Source organism: Zingiber officinale, chromosome 7A (assembly GCF_018446385.1).
Source record: "Zingiber officinale cultivar Zhangliang chromosome 7A, Zo_v1.1, whole genome shotgun sequence".
Taxonomy (NCBI): Eukaryota; Viridiplantae; Streptophyta; class Magnoliopsida; order Zingiberales; family Zingiberaceae; genus Zingiber; species Zingiber officinale.
The window spans coordinates 5006755-5028309 of NC_055998.1; positions in this window are offsets into that span (position 1 = coordinate 5006755).

Genomic DNA, 21555 nt, shown 5'->3' on the forward strand with positions numbered 1-21555 from the left:
CAGATAACACTTAGTAGGCTACTGTTTGGTTACTGATCGGTCACCAGACCGATCCAGATACCCAGTGTATCACTGGATCGATCCAGAGCTTGGTTTTTGCCCAAACCAAGTCCCAAGCCTTCCAAACCAATATCCGATCAACCTTGACCTATTGGTATCTCATGTTTAGCATCTGGTCACTCCCTTGACCTGCTAAGACTCCCTACCAAGTGTCCGGTCCAGAGAACGAGCTACCGAGCCCTCTCTGACCACAGTCCGGAGAACGAGCTACCGAGCCCTCTCCGACTTCGTCCGGTCCAGAGAACGAGCTACCGAGCCCTCTCTGACCACAGTCCGGAGAACGAGCTACCGAGCCCTCTCCGACTTTCCGTGCCAAGTCTCCATCTTGGTCTTCTCCGTGCCAAGTTTCCATACTTGGACTTTTTCCGTGCTAAGCTCCCTGCTTGGACTTTTCACCAGATGTCTGGTCAACCTTGGCCCATTTGGATTTCCCTTGCCTGGCTTCACTCACCAGGACTTCCAATCTGTCTGGCTTCACTCACCAGGACTTTCTCCAACTGCCTGGCTTCACTCACCAGGACTTTCACTTTCACCTAGCTTCACTCACTAGGATTTTCACCTGGCTTCACTCACCAGGATTTCCCATCTGCCTGACTTCACTCACCAGGACTTTCTCCAACTGCCTGGCTTCACTCACCAGGACTTTCACTTTCACCTAGCTTCACTCACTAGGATTTTCACCTGGCTTCACTCACCAGGATTTCCCGACTGCCTAACATCCCAGTTAGAACTTCCCAATCAAGTATCCGGTCAACCTTGACCTACTTGACTTTTCTTCATCCAACCTGATCAGACCCTGATCAGTATCTCTCCGCATGGACAACTGCACCTGCATTGTCCATGTCTACATGTCTTTCTGTATTGTCAAACATCGAAACCATGACCAAGGTTTACGCTTGGTCAACTAGGTCAACCTTGACATAGTGGAAATTGCACCAACAATCTCCCCCTTTTTGATGTTTGACAATACCTTTAAGTTAGGCTAATCCAATAGCCTCAACTCTCCTCATGCCACTAGGTAATGAAACATAAGTTACAACCTTACATTTTCCTTCTAAGAAGGCAACCTCCTTCTTAGATAATGAAGGCCTAACTTAAAACCCTTCATTCTCCCCCTATTGGCACACATCAACAAACTCTCCTCCTGAAGAGTAAGTTATCGTTGTTCACAACTTCACTCGTCGTGATCAACAAACTCTCCCACTAACTCCAATGTTCTTCCTTGAACATTCTCTAGACATTCTTCCCCTTTTTGACACACATCAAAAGAAGTGAATCAAGGTCAAGAGTTTCTTCCTAATGAAAGTCCCATACCTTTCATTGAAACCCTTAATTTCCCCCTTGATACTAAATTCAACAATCAACTTAGTGATAATCCCATATCACTCATCCTCAAAAATTTCGACGAGTAAAAACTCCCCCTAAAAGTCAACTCCTCCTTGACTAATAGGTAAAACTCCCCCTAAAGGTCAACTCCCCCTTGACCATTGCACCAACAATGTCTTGGAGAGTTTCAAACCTTTAGAAATCCAAAACACCAACTCCCAGCTGAAATTTCAGACAAAACAGTCGAAAATCAGCAAGTTGGCACGCGCTGATCGGTCACCAGACCGATCCACATTCTCCTGGATCGGTCCTAGTGACCGATCCACACAGACCTGGACCGATCAGGGAACCTCCTGATCGGTCCACGACCTTTGATTTCTGATTTCTGAATTTTTCTCCTCCCGAAATTCAGAAACTCCTAGAAAATTCCAGAAAATTCTAAAAATTGTAAAACTTTGAGGATAAATTCCTCATAACATATACTATCATGGAAAAATAGTTTTCTATGAAAATAACTTCCATTTTCAAATCTTGATACAAAGTTCGAAAAGTTTTGAAATAGCTCAAAGTTTCAAAACTTTGTATCAACTTGCTCAATGATGAATGCTATCACTAGAAAAGCTTCATCAAGGTTTTTCAAATCAATTTTGAAATGATTTTAAACCAATTCAATTTAGGACCACAATCTTAGGGCTAAATGTACATGACTTGTACACAAGCTTTCCCTATGATCCCCAATTTTGAATTAGGCTCATCTAGGTACAAGAACTATGCACCTTGATCCTAACTCATCATCCTAATATCTCACACACATCTAAGGTGTATCAAAAACACATCCAAGTCAATTTTGATGTGAGATATGGGTTTAGGTTAGCTTAATCTAAGTTCTCATGCATTTTTCTAAATAACAATTTGATCTCCATATCAAATTGTGTTTTAGTCCTTAAATCAATTTCATTGATCATTAATGCACAAGATGATGACATGACATATAATTGTATCATAAATGGAAACATGTGCCAATGTCATGATGTCATGGCATAAAGTATGAAACTTAAATAAAGCATGACATTTAACTAACCTAAGCATTATCATGACATTTTAAATGATCATAAAATAAATATGATGTCATGACATGGCATATGACAAACAATATATGACAAATAGCATGTAAAGGTATAGAAAATACCTAATTCTAGCCTTAATTGCCATTTTTGATAGTTTTGATCATTTTTCCATAGGTTCTATATTCCTAAGAGTAATAGACCTAAAATCATATACCAAAGATTTTTAGATCACTATGTGCCAATTGACTCTAGAAAACTCCTCAAATGTGATTGGCACATCCTAATTACCTTAGGAATAGTTTTCCATTTCATTTTCAAGGCTTGATTACACCTTGAAAAATCCTAAAGTGCCACCTTTTGCCATGATTAGGTTAACTACCTATTCAAGTAAGGTTGGCACACTCTAACTCATCTAGTGTGATGAAATCACGCTCCTAGGAACCCAATACCTATTGGAGCTCATTGGGTTCACTAAGTATTCACTAGGGATGACTTCCCTAGCAACCCTTCTAATGACCCTCCTAGGCTTTAAAGCCTTGGTCATTTGGGACTCATCAAGATCCACTCTAGGGGTGACTCCCCTTGTGACCTTGGTGATGGTCTTCCTTGCCCTAGATTTTGTTCCATAATCGAATGGAACATTGTGATAAGTGGACTTGACCACTTGGGACTTAGGTTTGTGACCCAAACCTTTCTTGTCCTTGGACTTGGGTTTTTGACCCCTAGACCCTAGAGTCAAATCCTCAAGAGCCTTTTCTAGAGAGTCAAGTCTTGACCTCAAGACTTGATTTTCTTTCTCTAATACCTCAAGCTTTAATTTATCATTTTTCTTTGAGGTATTCCTAGGTATATGTCTAGATGATTTGGGACTTCTACCTAGATTTTCCTTAGCCTTAGATGGGTTAATTCTAGGGTTGGCTTTCCTAGTGTTATCCTTATCTAGGCTCACATGTTTGGCACCTAAGCATGTGTATCGATTTCTATAATTAACATGCTTATCATTCTTGACAATTGCAATAAGGCTACTAGCATGCATCCTACTAGAATTGCAAAAATGTGCCTTAGAGATTACCTTAGGGTTTGCCCTAGCTCCCCCTATACATGTGCTCGATCTCTTGTCCTTGTGAGATTGCCTCCCCCTCGGACATTGGCTCCGATAATGTCCCCTTCGCTTGCATTGGAAGCACACCACGTTCTCCTTGCCCTTGCGTGTTGGGACTCCGGCTTCCTTGACCTTTGGCGCCGGTGAAGTCTTTCTAACCCTCTTTGGACATTTACTCTTGTAATGTCCATACTCTCTACACTCAAAGCACATTATGTGTAATTTATTTGAAATTGACATGCTTGAGTTACCTAGGGTTGAGGATGGATGAAGACTTTCTTCTTCATCTCTTCCGGAGGTAGAAGCTTCTTCCTCTTGCTCCATTCTTGAAGAAGAACTCTCCTCCTCTTCTTCCTTAGATGTTGAGTAGCCCTCAACTTCTAATTCCTCTCCTCCATGATGTGAGCTACTTGGCTCACTTGACTCCTCTTCATGGCTTGAAGTGGAGTTCCCCTCATGGAACTTAGCCAAGTTGTTCCACAACTCCTTGGCATTGTTGTATCCACCTATCTTACACAAAACATCATTAGGTAAAGAGACTTCAAAAATTTTCAATACCTCATCGTTGACTAGGGATTGGTGGACTTGTTCCTTGGTCCACTCCTTCTTCTCTAGGGTTTCTCCTTTCTTGTCCATCGGAGGCTTGAAACCTAATTGAACACAACTCCAATTTTCAAGATTAGTCATAAGAAAGTACTTCATTCTTACCTTCCAAAACGCGAAGTCGTCGCAATCGTAGAAGGGTGGAATCGTGACATCTTCTCCAAATAGATCCATTCTCTAGCTTGTGCTCCCCCGGGTGTTGATCCAACGAAGAGCGACCTCGCTCTGATACCACTTGTTAGGACCGATGGTCGCGGCTAGAGAGGGGGGGTGTGAATAGCCGACCCCAAATTCGCGTTTCTTTCTACAAATCAAGTTAGCGCAGCGGAAATAACTAAATAGAAACGCAAAAGAAGAAGCAAACCTCAAACTCGAACTCGACGATGTAACGAGGTTCGGAGATGAAACTCCTACTCCTCGGCGTGTCCGTAAGGTGGACGAAGCCTATCAATCCGTCGGTGGATGAGTCCCCGGAAATCCGGCTAATAATCACTCCTTCTGGGTGGAGAAACCTCGCCACAATGTCTTGCACCAGCAAGATAAACAGGAGTACAAGTACAGCAAGAAGAAAAATACAATACAACTGTAAAACCTTCGCTTACTTGCCTTCTCTTCGACTGGATGAAGCAGCAGCTTCAAGCGACGCCTACAACAGCAGGAACCCAGCCGATGAAGCTCACACGAAGCTTTAAGCAGAAGCGAGCTCAGCAAAGCTCAAACACAGCAAGAAGCAGGGGCAAGAAGAAGAAGAGTTGCACTGTAGAAACCCTTGAACTCCTTTTATATTCTATACTCAACCTGCACTGCACCTGCGAAGAAGACACAGAAGAAATTAGCCGTTGCTACGCAACGGCTAGGACTTGGACCGATCAGGCTGAAGCCTGATCGGTCCACAGAGCTCCTGGACCGATCAGGCATGCTCCTGATCGGTCTAGCTTCATCCTGATCGGTCCTGGGGACCGATCCCCTTCCTTTTCTCCCGAGCTTCTTGCCTTCTGATCGTTGTTTCCTAATCGGTCTGCAGACCGATCAGATAACACTCAGTAGGCTACTGTTTGGTTACTGATCGGTCACCAGACCGATCCAGATACCCAGTGTATCACTGGATCGATCCACTGATCGATCCAGAGCTTGGTTTTTGCCCAAACCAAGTCCCAAGCCTTCTAAACCAATATCTTGTCAACCTTGACCTATTGGTATCTCATGCTTAGCATCTGGTCACTCCCTTGACCTGCTAAGACTCCCTACCAAGTGTCCGGTCCAGAGAACGAGCTACCGAGCCCTCTCTGACCACAGTCAGGAGAACGAGCTACCGAGCCCTCTCCGACTTCGTCCGGTCCAGAGAACGAGCTACCGAGCCCTCTCTGACCACAGTCCGGAGAACGAGCTACCGAGCTCTCTCCGACTTCGTCCGGTCCAGAGAACGAGCTACCGAGCCCTCTCTGACCACAGTCTGGAGAACGAGCTACCGAGCCCTCTCCGACTTTCCGTGCCAAGTCTCCATCTTGGTCTTCTCCGTGCCATGTTTCCATACTTGGACTTTTCCCGTGCCAAGCTCCCTGCTTGGACTTTTCACCAAATGTCTGGTCAACCTTGGCCCATTTGGATTTCCCTTGCCTGGCTTCACTCACCAGGACTTCCAATCTGCCTGGCTTCACTCACCAGGACTTTCTCCAACTGCCTGGCTTCACTCACCAGGACTTTCACTTTCACCTAGCTTCACTCACTAGGATTTTCACCTGGCTTCACTCACCAGGATTTCCCATCTGCCTGGCTTCACTCACCAGGACTTTCTCCAACTGCCTGGCTTCACTCACCAGGACTTTCACTTTCACCTAGCTTCACTCACTAGGATTTTCACCTGGCTTCACTCACCAGGATTTCCCGACTGCCTAACATCCCAGTTAGGACTTCCCAGTCAAGTATCCGGTTAACCTTGACCTACTTGACTTTTCTTCATTCAACCTGATCAGACCCTGATCAGTATCTCTCTGCATGGACAACTGCACCTGCATTGTCCATGTCTACATGTCTTTCTGTATTGTCAAACATTGAAACCATGACCAAGGTTTACGCTTGGTCAACTAGGTCAACCTTGACCTAGTGGAAATTGCACCAACAGCTTACAAGGTTTCTAAGGACCTTTCCTCCATTAGATTAGATGAATTATTTTCAGAGTTTGAATTACATGAACTGACTAATACACTTATGGCCGAGAAAGGTATTGCCTTGATTGTAGGTACGAGTAGAACATGGGAAGCAAAAGCAAAGCGTAGAACTGAACCCAAGTCCGAAGAAGAACTAGACTCAAAAGATGACGACTACGAGATAACAGCCAAACTCGCTAACCTAGTATGAAAGCTCTACAAGTAAAAGAAAGGATTCACCAAAAAGGATATCCAGAAGGTGATTCAGTCCAAGATGGTACAATCAAGTCCAAGAATAAAGTTCAAGGTAACCTGCTATGGATGCAATAAGAAGGGACATATCAAAACCAACTGTCCGAATCAAAAGGAAGTGAAGAAACAAAAGAAGAAAAAAGCACTGCAAGCAACATGGGATGAGTCTTCCTCCGAAGATTCTGACGAAGAGCTCGAATAAACGAGCTTCCTCATGCTTACGGCCCAGGAACAAATTGACGAATCAGAAACTGAGAGCGAATAAAAAACTGAGTCCAAGCGAAGCCACGGATCTGTATCCGTTTCCCAAGAACCTAACCCCACTGTAAGATCTTTTCAATTAGACAAATTACATAATTTAGTTAATTATCTTATGCGTAAGTTAGCTAAATCCAACCTCTGAGTTAGGTCACTCCAAAAGGAGGTAACAATCCTTAAGGAGGAGACTAAACTAAGTTCTTTGAATGAGCCAATTCAAAATGAAAGTTCAACTCAAGTCCAAAAGTTGAGGAAGGAAATTCCAATTTGAAAACTCAAGTTAAAGAACTTAAGGACATGTTGGAATGGTTCACCTTATGCTCCAAGAATCTTGATCTTATTCTTGGAAAACAAAGAGCCATTTACAACCGATCCGGACTTGGATTTAAGGCTAAACAAAAATACAAATCGTACTTATCGCTTGTAAATAGAACTAATAAGAAAATAGTCCAAGTATGGGTCCCCAAGTCTAAATTGATTAATCAAGTTAGAATTGGTCAATATTAGATCTCCAAGGATCAGATCCATTACCTTGATAGACTCTATCGAGACTATGATATAAGGGGAACCAATAGAAAGACCATCTTTATCGATAAATTTATTTAATGCTTGTTTTTACTACTTTATTATACATGCTTAGACTAGGCTAGATAAGGACCTAGGCGTGATTTACACTTGATTAGTTAGACCTACGAATTTCCAAAAGGAAATTTAATATCCAATTTCTTTGAAAGGCTTTGTCTAGAAGTGGTGGATGATTTCATACCCAAGAAGGCCTAGTGCCTCGCCACAGCCTGGAAGGCAATCTTTGAAATGAATATTTAATTGACTGATTGTAAAACCTGAGTCTAACTCAAATGTAAATCAATCCTTAGATGATAATCTAAATCAAAGATAATATTAACCAATCTCACAAAAACCTATAAGGTTCTCTGATTAATAATTTAGAAAAGGGATAATTTAGAAAAAGGTGCTTAGGTAAAATTTAGAATTAATTAATCACTTAATAAATCTAATCTAATTTAATACATGTAATCTAATTTAATAAATCTAATTTAATCTTAATAAATCTTAATAAATATAATTTAAGCTAATTTAATAAATTCTAATTAATTTCAAAATCTTAATAAATCTTAATTTCAAAATATTATTTATAAAATCTAATTAACAAAATCATAATTAATCTCAAAATTAATCATAATGAATTTAAAAATCTTAATTATTTGATTATTAATTTTCAAATCATAATTAAAATTAAAATTATTAATTCTTAGATTTTTAAAATCTTAATTATTTTTAAATGATAATTAATTTTTAAATCATAATTAATATGTAAATTTATAATTTCAAACTTAATTAATTTTTAATATATTTTCAAAATCTTAAAAATTTTAATTATTGTCAAACGTTTAAATCTAATTAAACTTATATTTTAAAATTTAAAATTCAAACTCATTGAAAATTCAAACTTATATTTTAAAATCTCAATTTCAATATTTTTAAAATATTGATAAAATTAAAATAAACTTAACTCCGTCTCACACACACTCATGAGCTGAACATACTTGATAACCTAGAATGGGTGAGATGGAAAATCAGGAAAGTGAAACTTTTATGTTTTTTTTACATGCTTGGACTCTAAAAAAATTTCGGCATTAATTAAGAGGGAGTGCAAAGAAGTTTAAGACATTATTTTTTATTTAAGCATTGTTTTTCAAAGTTAAACTTTTCAAAAAGAGGAAGTTCAATTTTTTACTATTTTTGAAAAGAAAATTAAATTATTTTTTGAAAAGACAGAAATTAAGTATTTGATAAAGTATATTTAGGTTTTTTTTTTTCAAAAAAAATCATTTATTTAGCTAAGTATTTAAGCAAAATTATTTTTAAAAGTTAAGTGTTTAAGCAAAATTATTTTTAAGCTAAGTGTTTAAGCAAAATTATTTTTAAAAGCTAAGTGTTTAAGCAAAATTATTTTTAAGCTAAGTGTTTAAGTAAAATTATTTTTTTAAAAGCTAAGTGTTCAAGCAAAAATTTTTTTTGCTAAGTAGTTAACTTAGTTTTTATCAAATTTTTTAAACTAAGCTTTAATCAAAATCCATTTTATGCTGAGTACTTTTAACTAAGTCATTTTTCAGAACCTTTATAAAGCTGAGTATTAAAGCTAAGTTCTTATCAACTTCAAAAAAGAAAATTAAATTATTTTTTGAAAAGACAGAAACTAAGTATTTGATAAAGTATATTTAGGTATTTTTTTCAAAAAAAATCATTTATTTAGCTAAGTATTTAAGCAAAATTATTTTTAAAAGTTAACTATTTAAACAAAATTATTTTTAAGCCAAGTGTTTATGCAAAATTATTTTTAAAAGCTAAGTGTTTAAGCAAAATTATTTTTAAGCTAAGTGTTTAAGTAAAATTATTTTTTTAAAAGCTAAGTGTTCAAGCAAAAATTTTTTTTGCTAAGTACTTAACTTAGTTTTTATCAAATTTTTTAAACTAAGCTTTAATCAAAATCCATTTTATGCTGAGTACTTTTAACTAAGTCATTTTTCAAAACCTTTATAAAGCTGAGTATTAAAGCTAAGTTCTTATCAACTTCTCTCGAAAGCTAAGTACTTGACAAAATAATTATTTTCAAAGCTAAAATTAGCTAAGTTTTGTTTTTTTGGAAAAAGTTAAGTATTTTCAAAACATTTCTAAATTAGCTAAATGTGTTCAAAGCACTTATTTTGAAAAACTAAGTTTAGCTAAGTTTTTTTCAAACGCTTAAAAATTAGCTAAGGTTTTTAAGTGCTACCCTTCAGGGGGAGCTTAGAGTTAAATAGAATAAATATTTTTTTCTATCTTTATGTGTAAAACAACATTCTCTTTGTTTATTATTTTTTATTTATGTCAAAGGGGGAGAGAAAAGTCAAAGTTAAGAATTTAAACATAATTATTATGAAAGGGGGAGCATAAGGAAATTTTTTTTATTATTGTAGTTATGCTCATGCTTAAATACCTTAATTATCTTGTTATGTTTTACTTAACTTTGAACCATGTTGTCATAATAAAAAAGGGGGGATTGTTAGTGCAGGAAGCATCCGACGATCGAACCTGTATTTTGATTATGTCAAAGGGTCCAAAGTTAAGTTGTCTTGTTATCTAACAAGATTTATTGAGCTTATAGGAAAGTCCTAAGTTGTCTTAGGCAAAAGTCCTAATGGATTCTAGGCAGGTGGAAAACCCTAGGGGGTGGTAATCCTAGGTCCTAGGGAGTGGTAACCCTAGGTGGTGGAAAGTCCTAGCTATAGTTAGGCAGGTGGAAAACTCTAGGGGATAGTAACCCTAGGTCCTAGGGGGTGGCAACCCTAAGCTGGAGAAAATCCTAGGGGGTGGCAACCCTAAGCTGAAAAAAACCCCTAGGGTGGTAACCCTAGGCTGAGGAAAACCCTACGAGGTGGTAACCCTTGGTCCTAGGGGGCGGTAACCCTAGGCAGAAAGTCCAGTCGGTCTGGAGGATCGATCTGGAAAATAGGTAAACTTTCCTGAGAGGAGTAGGTGAGAACGCATTCCCCGAAAAGGGAACAGTAGACGTCAGTTCGACCTATAGCTTCTTCGAAATTCAAAGTCAGAACTGGACAGTTAAAGGCTGTCGAATTTCAATTTATATATATTGTTTTATGCTTGGACTAACTTTATTTTGTAGAAAATAAAGGAGATGAAAGAAGCTGGTCCGGGCTCCCGAAAGGGGTCCGGGTGCCTCGAGTTGGTCCGGGCGGCCGGAGTCGGTCCAGGCGCCCGAAACCCAAAAGTTATCACCAAGCTGATGTGGCATGTGTGGAGTGGCCGAGCCATGTAGTCCAAGTGCCCAGAAGGGTTCTGGGCGCCCGAAACAGCCTATAAAGGCAGCTTCGACCAGGAGCTTCAAAACAACACAATGAACGACTTCCGCTTCTTCGAGCTACTTAGAAAACACTTCCACGACGCCTGAAAGCTCCGACGACGATTCTTCTAGAAGATTTTCTCATACAGAGGTGTCGATATTGTTTTCATTTAAAAGTTCCTTGTACTACAATTGTAATTTTTCTGTACTATTTTGAATTGATTAATAATTACCCATCGAAAGCACTCTTACGTGCGGGCCTTGGAGTAGGAGTCGCCATAGGCTCCGAACAAAGTAAAATCCTTGGTGTTTGTGTTGTGTATTTTATTTTCTGCTGCTTGTTTTACTCTAAACAAATGAATTAGCCACGAGCGCTATTCACCCCCCCTCTAGCACTTTCGATCCTACAGAAATACCTAGTCAAGAACTGCAACCAATTATTACAACCTCCTCATAGATCAGGTAGGACATGCAATATTTCTGAGAGATATGGATCTTTTGTAAGATAATTGAATGTTATTCAATGTGTAACGACCTAATTTTTCCTATTTCGAGTTCTAAATGTCCTTAAAAATATTTGGAAATGCTTTTAAAATATTCTAGATATTTTTAGAAATTTTTAGAGTATTTTTATGTAATTTTTGGAGTTCGTTTGATATTTTTACCAAGAGGAAGAAGTTACAAAAAAATAAAGAGCTCCAGCCGAGGTTCGACCTGTAGACCTCGGACAAGTCACAAGACTTAAGCGAAGCAAGACAACCAAGTGAGCCACGGGTCATTTGTGAACAAATAGAGAAGCAAAATATTATAAGGGGACTTAGGAATCGAAAATAGCTATTAGTTATAAAAAGGAAACGTTTCCTCCAAAAACCTAATTCCCCGATCCTTTCTTCTCCCACGCCACTCGATTCTTCTGCTTGGGCAAAACGAAGCCGTGTTAGGGTTTTGTCTCCGGCGCCGGCGAAAGGCTCTTTCCAGCCGGTCTTCACCCATCTGTGACCCTCTCGTCGTGGAGAGCACGCGGACCCGAAAGAGACGCCGAGACCTTCACCTCTCCGAACCCTAGAAGTTGTTTTCTTCGGTTGTAAGTCCAAGAACAGCGATGTATGTAACACCCCAAATTTCAATATTTGGAGTCCTAAAAGTCCTTATAAAAATTTAGAAATACTATAGAAATATTTTAGAGATTTTTAGAATTTTTTAGAATATTTTTATGAAATTTTTGGAGGTCGTTTGGTATTTTTACTAAACGAAAGAAGTTTCAGCAAAAATGTGGTCCAAGTCGAGATTCGAACTGGAGACCTCCGATTAAGCAGAACCTTAAGCAAATTCGGCTAGCCAACTGTTCCGCCAGTGGTTTGTGAACATATATGGAACGAAATATATATAAGCTCTATTTGAAACAGAAATACCTTAGGTTTAAAAAGGTTGCAGAAAATTTCCTGATGCCAAGGCTTGACCCGGCAACCTATAGCCGTAGCAAATGCTTTAAGTGGAGCGGCTGACCAAGTGTCCCAGCAAGCATTGATGATTAATTAATAAGGGAATGAAATTTATTTAAGTAATAGTTAATAGGAAACGGAATAGGAAATAAATTGGAATAAAAAGGGGGTTTCGGCGGGATTCGAACCCGCGACTCCAACCATGAACCAAACACAGCCAACCAACTGGGCTACACGTGAGTTGTTAACCAAGTATGAAGCGAGATGTATTTAAGTTATAGTAAGGAGCATAAATAAAACCTAGGTTATAAAGGGTTAATTTCTTATTCCCGAAACCAAAACTTTTCCTCACCCTTCCCTCGCGACGGCGCGCGGCGATATCTAGGGCTCGTCGGCCGACGAGGACTTTTTCCGACGAGATCTCCACACCTTCGTGATCCCCTCGTCGAGAAGAACAAGTAGATACCAAGAGATCTTTGAGGAAACAACTTCTCCGAATCCTAGCAGCCTTTTCTCTCCGGTTGTAAGTCCAAGAACAGCGAGGTGAGTTGCTACTCACCTGCAGTAGGAGTTGTTCCGAGCTTTGATTCGTTTTCATGGCTTTCGGATTCTTGTTTTCTGTGATTTTCTTCCTTATTGCTCTAAAGGTTGAAGTAGCCATAGAACCCTAGTTTTCAGATCTAAAGCTTTGGTATTCAGCTTAAGTCTTGTTGAGGTTTTGGTTAGCATAGTAAGTTTCGGATCTTGTTTCCCTTGAATTTGAAGCATGCCATACAGCAGTGATTTCCGTTTAGTTTGTTGCCTTGGCACATAACAAGAAGAACAATCATGCTTTGGTTCCTTGTAGGTTCTAGTGTATCATCATATCCACGTATCAACTTTAGATAGCAGCAGAATTATTTTGGTAAATGGCAATTTTTAGCAAGCCTATATGCAGAAATTCATTGGTAGTATGCAGATTATCTTGTGAGCAAATTTTGGATCGGATTCAAGGTTGTTTATGTTCCTTAGTGATGCTTTCAGATTTTGGAACAAATTGTTTTATTTGTTTATGTTCCTTAGTAGACTTATTCATTTGTAGCTTAATTAGACATGCCAATTTGATTTCCTTTATAGCTTACTGGACCAGCATGTGTTTATTAAGCATTTAAGTTTCAGTTTTGATGTATATACATATATATGCACATTGAGTATTATGAGTTAGTTTAATCTGTTGGTTTCCTTAATGGTAGATTAATGGATTTATTTAGAGCAGTGTACAGGATTGACTGTACTTAATTCCTTGGATATCTAAAGCAAGCTATTAATTCTGTATCTTTTGGAAATGAATAAGTTGATTAGATGTTAACAGCATTGTGAATTTAGTTTATATAGATATACATGAGTAGATCTTTTAGTACCCATTTGCTATTGATTTCGGGTTCTTTTCTTTTGCTGTTTTCAAGCATGAGCAGTTTTAGTTTTCATTGCTATTTAGTATTTCCTGATGAAGCATGATATTCTGTTAATTCCATGCAGCAACGATTCCTTTATTTTCTAGATTCTATTGCATGCCTAGTAGTTGAATTGGTTTTACTTTCACAGCATGCTTAAGTTGTTCTAGTTTCCTATTTGCTATTGGAATAACATGAGCAGTTCTATTTTTATAGCATGCAGATTTTTATAAGTAAAGTATGCAGATTTTTGATAGGCTTAATATGCAGATTTTTGTTAAGCTTTGCATGCAAATTTATGTTAAGCTTTGTATACAGATTTTCAGTACGCAGGGTGTGTTCTAGTGCACACCAAGTGCTTGATAAAATGCTTAGCTTAATATAATACTACAGTAGGCATTTTAATAGCTCAGTTAATGTAGTAGAAGCATTTAAAATAACTTATTTAGTCTTGCTTCAGCTTATATGGGACTACGGTCCAATGGGTGGGCTCCCACAGTCGCCTCTAGGTTCAGATAACCTAGTTCTAGGTTCAGATAACCTAGTTAAAGCAAGGTAAGAAAATTAATTATGAAATCAGTATTTTATTTTCAGCAGTGGCACTGTACTGGATTAGATATCCATTGGGTTGGGCTCCCACAGTCGTCCCTAGGTTTAGATAACCTAGTAAACCCTACTAGACTCGGAACTTGCAATCCCGGGTTTAGTTAGGGATGCGCGCACAGCAAGTACAGTTGCCGGGCCCATCAGCAGCATGATTACTATTTTGATCTATTATGTAAATAGTTTTCAAAACTTCACAAATTAGTTATGTGAATACAAGTTAGACTCAGTTTAGCATTAATTAGTTCAGCTAATGTATCAGTTCAGTTTCCTATTGATACACATGATAGTTCTATGATTAGCTGTACATGTTTAGTATTTCAATTAGCATGATTCCTTTGCTATTTATGAGCATGATTAGATGTACATGTTTAGTATTTCAGTTAGCATGATTCCTTTGCTATTTATGAGCATGATTAGCTATACACGTTTAGTATTTCAGTTAGCATGATTCCTTTGCTATTTATGAGCATGAGTAGCTATACATGTTAGCTTTTCAGTTAGTTGATTTCTTTGCTATTTATGAGCATGAGTAGCTATACATGTTAGCTTTTTCAGTTAGTTGATTTCTTTGCTATTTATGAGCATGAGTAGCTTTACATGTTAGCATTCAGTTTTAGCATGTTTTTATTTATATACATGCATATCGAGTTTTTGTGAGTAGGATAGCGCTCACTAAGCTTTTAGCTTATAGATACTATTTTCCTCCTACTGCAGATAAAGGAAAAGCTAAAGTATAAGGAAGAAGGCGACAAGGAGATGTTGTGACGGTGTGTGATGTGTGGACTATGGAGATCCTTGAGACTTAGCTAAAGAACTCACTTAGTTTAAGAATTTGTTTAGCTTAATTTCTTATTAAGTTGATAAGAAAATTTTGTAGTAGGAAGTTATGTTTCCGCTTTTCATTACTTACATGATTTGATTTATTAAACTGCGTGGTTGTGAAAATATATGTTCCAGCCGCCTGTGGCTGAGTATACTCTGTATGTATTTACGGATATGGTCACCGGTACAGGGGAGACTCTGTCGAAATTTTTCGGTAGAGATTCCTCGTGGTTTCGATCACACCAGTTAAGTAGAGTTAGCAGTTAAGTAGCGTCCACCTCTAGAGAGTGGTAGTAGTAAAGAAGGTGGGTCGCTACAATTGGTATATGAGCCAAGTTCCCATTCTCCAGCATCACACACATCAGCATCAGCCTTGCCGTCTTCCAAGTAAGAATACCTCTACTTAATTTATGCTCCTTGTTTTGTTATTACAGTTCATGTTTATATGCCTACTGTTTGTTAGTATGTGATAGTTTTTAAACATGATATCAGTAGTTGTATAACTGTGATTACATTAGTTATGTTATGTTCTCTATGTCTTTAGAAATGGCACGAGGACGCCCAGCTAGAAGGGCACTAGCTACTGAGCCCCAGCAAGAGGCAGGCAGTTCAGTGCCTCCTCCAGACCTTACAGCATTAGTGGCTCAGATACAACATCAGTTAGCTGAACAGCAGCAGGAAATAGCCACCTTAAAGGCTAATCAGCAGACTACTCCCCCAGTCACTCCAGAACCGAACCTCACGACTCCAGTGGTTCCACCTACAGCCCAACACCAGCACCAGTAGCCCCAGCAGATGAGCCAAGAAAGGAAGCCTATCCGATCCAGTGGCAGTGAGGCCAGAGAACTTCGGGCACTAGTGAACCATGGGATGCACAAGCCCGGTTCAAAACACTGGAGAGCACGATGGAGCTTGGCCGGAACACGAGAAGGTGAAATGTGCCTCCTTCTGCCTGACAGAAGACGTACGCATGTGGTGGGAAAGAATCAGAACGAAGCGCCCAGTGAACCAGATGTCATGGGCTGACTTCGAGAAGGAGTTCTTCGAGGAGTTCTTTCACATACGGGTTACAAACCGCCACTACGACGAGTTCACTGAGTTTCGTCAGGGCAACCTTTCAGTTGAGGAAGCCGTGAAGAAATTCAACAGGTTGGCTCGTCTATGCCCAGAGCTAGTCAGCACAGAGAAGGAACGAATCCGGTTGATGCTCAAGATGCTGAGGCCAGAGATAGCAGTGAACGTGGCTGGTGGCATACATAGGCCACAAACCACAGAGGAGTTAGTGAGCAGTGTCTTGACCACAAAGCATTACCAGCAGCAGAAGCAAGTCTCCTCAGAGTCCAAAGGCAAAGGAAACTCTCACACTCAAAAACAGCAAGGCCACAGCTCTAACTGGAAAGGGAACTCCAACAGCAAGCGCAAATCAGGGAGTGACCCAAAAGGAGGACCATCTAGCAAGCGACCCAGTTATCCAAAGTGTGCTACTTGTGGAAAATTCCACCCAGGGGTTTGTCGCAAGGGCACACGAGGATGCTTTGAATGTGGACAAGAAGGGCACATGGCCAAGCAGTGCCCGAACAAGACCGATTTTCCTCAGCCACAGCAAATTCAGTATGCAGGTCAGCCAGCTCAATTATATCAGATGCAGGCCGCTCTAGAAGGTCCACTTATCAGCCAGGGCAGATTAGAAGCCCCTCCAGCTACGGCGAATGCGAGGATCTACTCACTCACCAGAGAGGACGTAGCTAATGCCTCGACAGTTGTCACAGATCAGATTAGCATTTTACAGTATAGTGCTACTGTTTTATTCGATACTGGGGCAACCTATTCTTATATAGCCAGGGCATTCGTCGAAAAGTTAGCAATACCCCCAGAGGTACTCAGTAGTCAGTTTCTGACAACATTACCTTCGGGAGAAGTTATGGCATCCACGCACTGGTTCAGAACAGTGCCAGTCATGATAGCAGACAGAGAACTCTTTTGTGATCTGATAGTGCTAGACATGACTGACTACGATGTCATATTTGGAATGAACTTCCTGATCAGATACGGTGCCTCCATAGAGTGCCGTAAACAGAAAGTCGTATTCCAACCTGAAGCAGAAGCACAGTTTGAGTACATCGGAGAACCCAAGAGAAAAAGAGCAAGTTAAGTCCTCGATACGTAGGACCCTACCCCGATCACAGAGAGAATTGGGAAGGTAGCTTACAAGCTAGACTTACCTCAAGATATGTCAGTAATACACAATGTGTTTCATGTCTCCACGCTAAAGAAGTGTATTCACGACCTTAGCCAAGTGATTCAGCCTCAGACAGTGCAGTTCCAAGAGGATCTTAGCTATAAGAGCAGACATAGATAGTGGACAGAGCAGACAAGAGACTAAGAAACAAAGAAGTGCCACTAGTGAAGGTCATCTGGCAGAACCAGAAGCACGAGGAAGTCACTTGGGAGCGTGAGGATAGCATGAGACAGAAATATCTAGAATTATTCTAAGTTCGAGGACGAACTTTTTATAAGGGAGGGAGAATTGTAACACCCCAAATTTCAATATTTGGAGTCCTAAAAGTCCTTATAAAAATTTAGAAATACTATAGAAATATTTTAGAGATTTTTAGAAATTTTTAGAATATTTTTATGTAATTTTTGGAGGTCGTTTGGTATTTTAACTAAACGAAAGAAGTTTCAGCAAAAATGTGGTCCAAGCCGAGATTCGAACTGGAGACCTCCGATTAAGCAGAACCTTAAGCAAATTCGGCTAGCCAACTGTTCCGCCAGTGGTTTGTGAACATATATGGAACGAAATATATATAAGCTCTATTTGAAACAGAAATACCTTAGGTTTAAAAAGGTTGCAGAAAATTTCCTGATGCCAAGGCTTGACCCGGCAACCTACGGCCGCAGCAAATGCTTTAAGCGGAGCGGCTGACCAAGTGTCCCAGCAAGCATTGATGATTAATAAGGGAATGAAATTTATTTAAGTAATAGTTAATAGGAAACGGAATAGGAAATAAATTGGAATAAAAAGGGGGTTTCGGCGGGATTCGAACCCGCGACTCCAACCATGAACCAAACACAGCCAACCAACTGGACTACGCGTGAGTTGTTAACCAAGTATGAAGCGAGATGTATTTAAGTTATAGTAAGGAGCAGAAATAAACCTAGGTTATAAAGGGTTAATTTCTTATTCCCGAAACCAAAACTTTTCCTCACCCTTCCCTCGCGACGGCGCCGGCTCTCGGGCGGAAACAGAGCCGAATCTAGGGCTCATCTTCGGCGGCCGACGAGGACTTTTTCCGGCGAGATCTCCACACCTTCGTGATCCCCTCGTCGAGAAGAACAAGTAGATACCAAGAGATCTTTGAGGAAACAACTTCTCCGAATCCTAGCAGCCTTTTCTCTCCGGTTGTAAGTCCAAGAACAGCGAGGTGAGTTGCTACTCACCTGCAGTAGGAGTTGTTCCGAGCTTTGATTCGTTTTCATGGCTTTCGGATTCTTGTTTTCTGTGATTTTCTTCCTTATTGCTCTAAAGGTTGAAGTAGCCATAGAACCCTAGTTTTCAGATCTAAAGCTTTGGTATTCAGCTTAAGTCTTGTTGAGGTTTTGGTTAGCATAGTAAGTTTCGGATCTTGTTTCCCTTGAATTTGAAGCATGCCGTACAGCAATGATTTCCATTTAGTTTGTTGCCTTGGCACATAACAAGAAGAACAATCATGCTTTGGTTCCTTGTAGGTTCTAGTGTATCATCATATCCACGTATCAACTTTAGATAGCAGCAGAATTATTTTGGTAAATGGCAATTTTTAGCAAGCCTATATGCAGAAATTCATTGGTAGTATGCAGATTATCTTGTGAGCAAATTTTGGATCGGATTCAAGGTGGTTTATGTTCCTTAGTGATGCTTTCAGATTTTGGAACAAATTGTTTTATTTGTTTATGTTCCTTAGTAGACTTATTCATTTGTAGCTTAATTAGACATGCCAATTTGATTTCCTTTATAGCTTACTGGACCAGCATGTGTTTATTAAGCATTTAAGTTTCAGTTTTGATGTATATACATATATATGCACATTGAGTATTATGAGTTAGTTTAATCTGTTGGTTTCCTTAATGGTAGATTAATGGATTTATTTAGAGCAGTGTACAGGATTGACTGTACTTAATTCCTTGGGTATCTAAAGCAAGCTATTAATTCTGTATCTTTTGGAAATGAATAAGTTGATTAGATGTTAACAGCATTGTGAATTTAGTTTATATAGATATACATGAGTAGATCTTTTAGTACCCATTTGCTATTGATTTCGGGTTCTTTTCTTTTGCTGTTTTCAAGCATGAGCAGTTTTAGTTTTCATTGCTGTTTAGTATTTCCTGATGAAGCACGATATTCTGTTAATTCCATGCAGCAACGATTCCTTTATTTTCTAGATTCTATTGCATGCCTAGTAGTTGAATTGGTTTTACTTTCACAGCATGCTTAAGTTGTTCTAGTTTCCTATTTGCTATTGGAATAACATGAGCAGTTCTATTTTTATAGCATGCAGATTTTTATAAGTAAAGTATGCAGATTTTGATAGGCTTAATATGCAGATTTTTGTTAAGCTTTGCATGCAGATTTATGTTAAGCTTTGTATACAGATTTTCAGTACGTAGGGTGTGTTCTAGTGCACACCAAGTGCTTGATAAAATGCTTAGCTCAATATAATGCTACAGTAGGCATTTTAATAGCTCAGTTAATGCAGTAGAAGCATTTAAAATAACTTATTTAGTCTTGCTTCAGCTTATATGGGACTACGGTCCAATGGGTGGGCTCCCACAGTCGCCTCTAGGTTCAGATAACCTAGTTCTAGGTTCAGATAACCTAGTTAAAGCAAGGTAAGAAAATTAATTATGAAATCAGTATTTTATTTTCAGCAGTGGCACTGTACTGGATTAGATATCCATTGGGTTGGGCTCCCACAGTCGTCCCTAGGTTTAGATAACCTAGTAAACCCTACTAGACTCGGAACTTGCAATCCCGAGTTTAGTTAGGGATGCGCGCACAGCAAGTATAGTTGCCGGGCCCATCAGCAGCATGATTACTATTTTGATCTATTATGTAAATAGTTTTCAAAACTTCACAAATTAGTTATGTGAATACAAGTTAGACTCAGTTTAGCATTAATTAGTTCAGCTAATATATCAGTTCAGTTTCCTATTGATACACATGATAGTTCTATGATTAGCTGTACATGTTTAGTATTTCAATTAGCATGATTCCTTTGCTATTTATGAGCATGATTAGCTGTACATGTTTAGTATTTCAGTTAGCATGATTCCTTTGCTATTTATGAGCATGATTAGCTATACATGTTTAGTATTTCAGTTAGCATGATTCCTTTGCTATTTATGAGCATGATTAGCTATACATGTTTAGTATTTCAGTTAACATGATTCCTTTGCTATTTATGAGCATGAGTAGCTATACATGTTAGCTTTTCAGTTAGTTGATTGCTTTGCTATTTATGAGCATAAGTAGCTATACATGTTAGCTTTTCAGTTAGTTGATTTCTTTGCTATTTATGAGCATGAGTAGCTTTACATGTTAGCATTCAGTTTTAGTATGTTTTTATTTATATACATGCATATCGAGTTTTTGTGAATAGGATAGCGCTCACTAAGCTTTTAGCTTATAGATACTATTTTCCTCCTACTGCAGATAAAGGAAAAGCTAAAGTATAAGGAAGAAGGCGACAAGGAGATGCTGTGACGGTGTGTGATGTGTGGACTATGGAGATCCTTGAGACTTAGCTAAAGAACTCACTTAGTTTAAGAATTTGTTTAGCTTAATTTCTTATTAAGTTGATAAGAAAATTTTGTAGTAGGAAGTTATGTTTCCGCTTTTCATTACTTACATGATTTGATTTATTAAACTGCGTGGTTGTAAAAATATATGTTCCAGCCGCCTGTGGCTGAGTATACTCTGTATGTATTTACGGATATGGTCACCGGTACAGGGGAGAATCTGCCGAAATTTTTCGGTAGAGATTCCTCGTGGTTTCGATCACACCAGTTAAGTAGAGTTAGCAGTTAAGTAGCGTCCACCTCTAGAGAGTGGTAGTAGTAAAGAAGGTGGGTCGCTACAATGTAAGTACTACTCACCTGTGGTAGGAGTTGCTCCGAAATTTTTGGGATGTTCCTTGTTTCCCTTGAAGTTGAAGCATGCTTTACCGATTTTTCTGGTTGTGCTTACTGCCATGAGTTAGATTTTCTGAGGCATGTAGTAAGAGTAGTTTCGGGGTTGTATTTTCACTCCTTACCATCCACAGCATGCTCCCTTGTTCGGATTTTTCTGTGCAGAATGGGTGCCAGGGGTTTAGCCGTCTAGTTAACAAGCATGAACAACTCCTTAGTCAGAATTCTTGCCTGCTTAACCAACATGAACAGATTCCTTTTTAAGTATGCAGTTTAGATTTTTGATACACTATGTTTATTGAGTACAAATTTATGTTTCCTACTTGTGCTTGCTGCCGTATCTTGCATTCTGGATTATTGAAGCATGCTATAAGGAGGTTTAGTTTTTTTTCTGTGCTAATTCAATA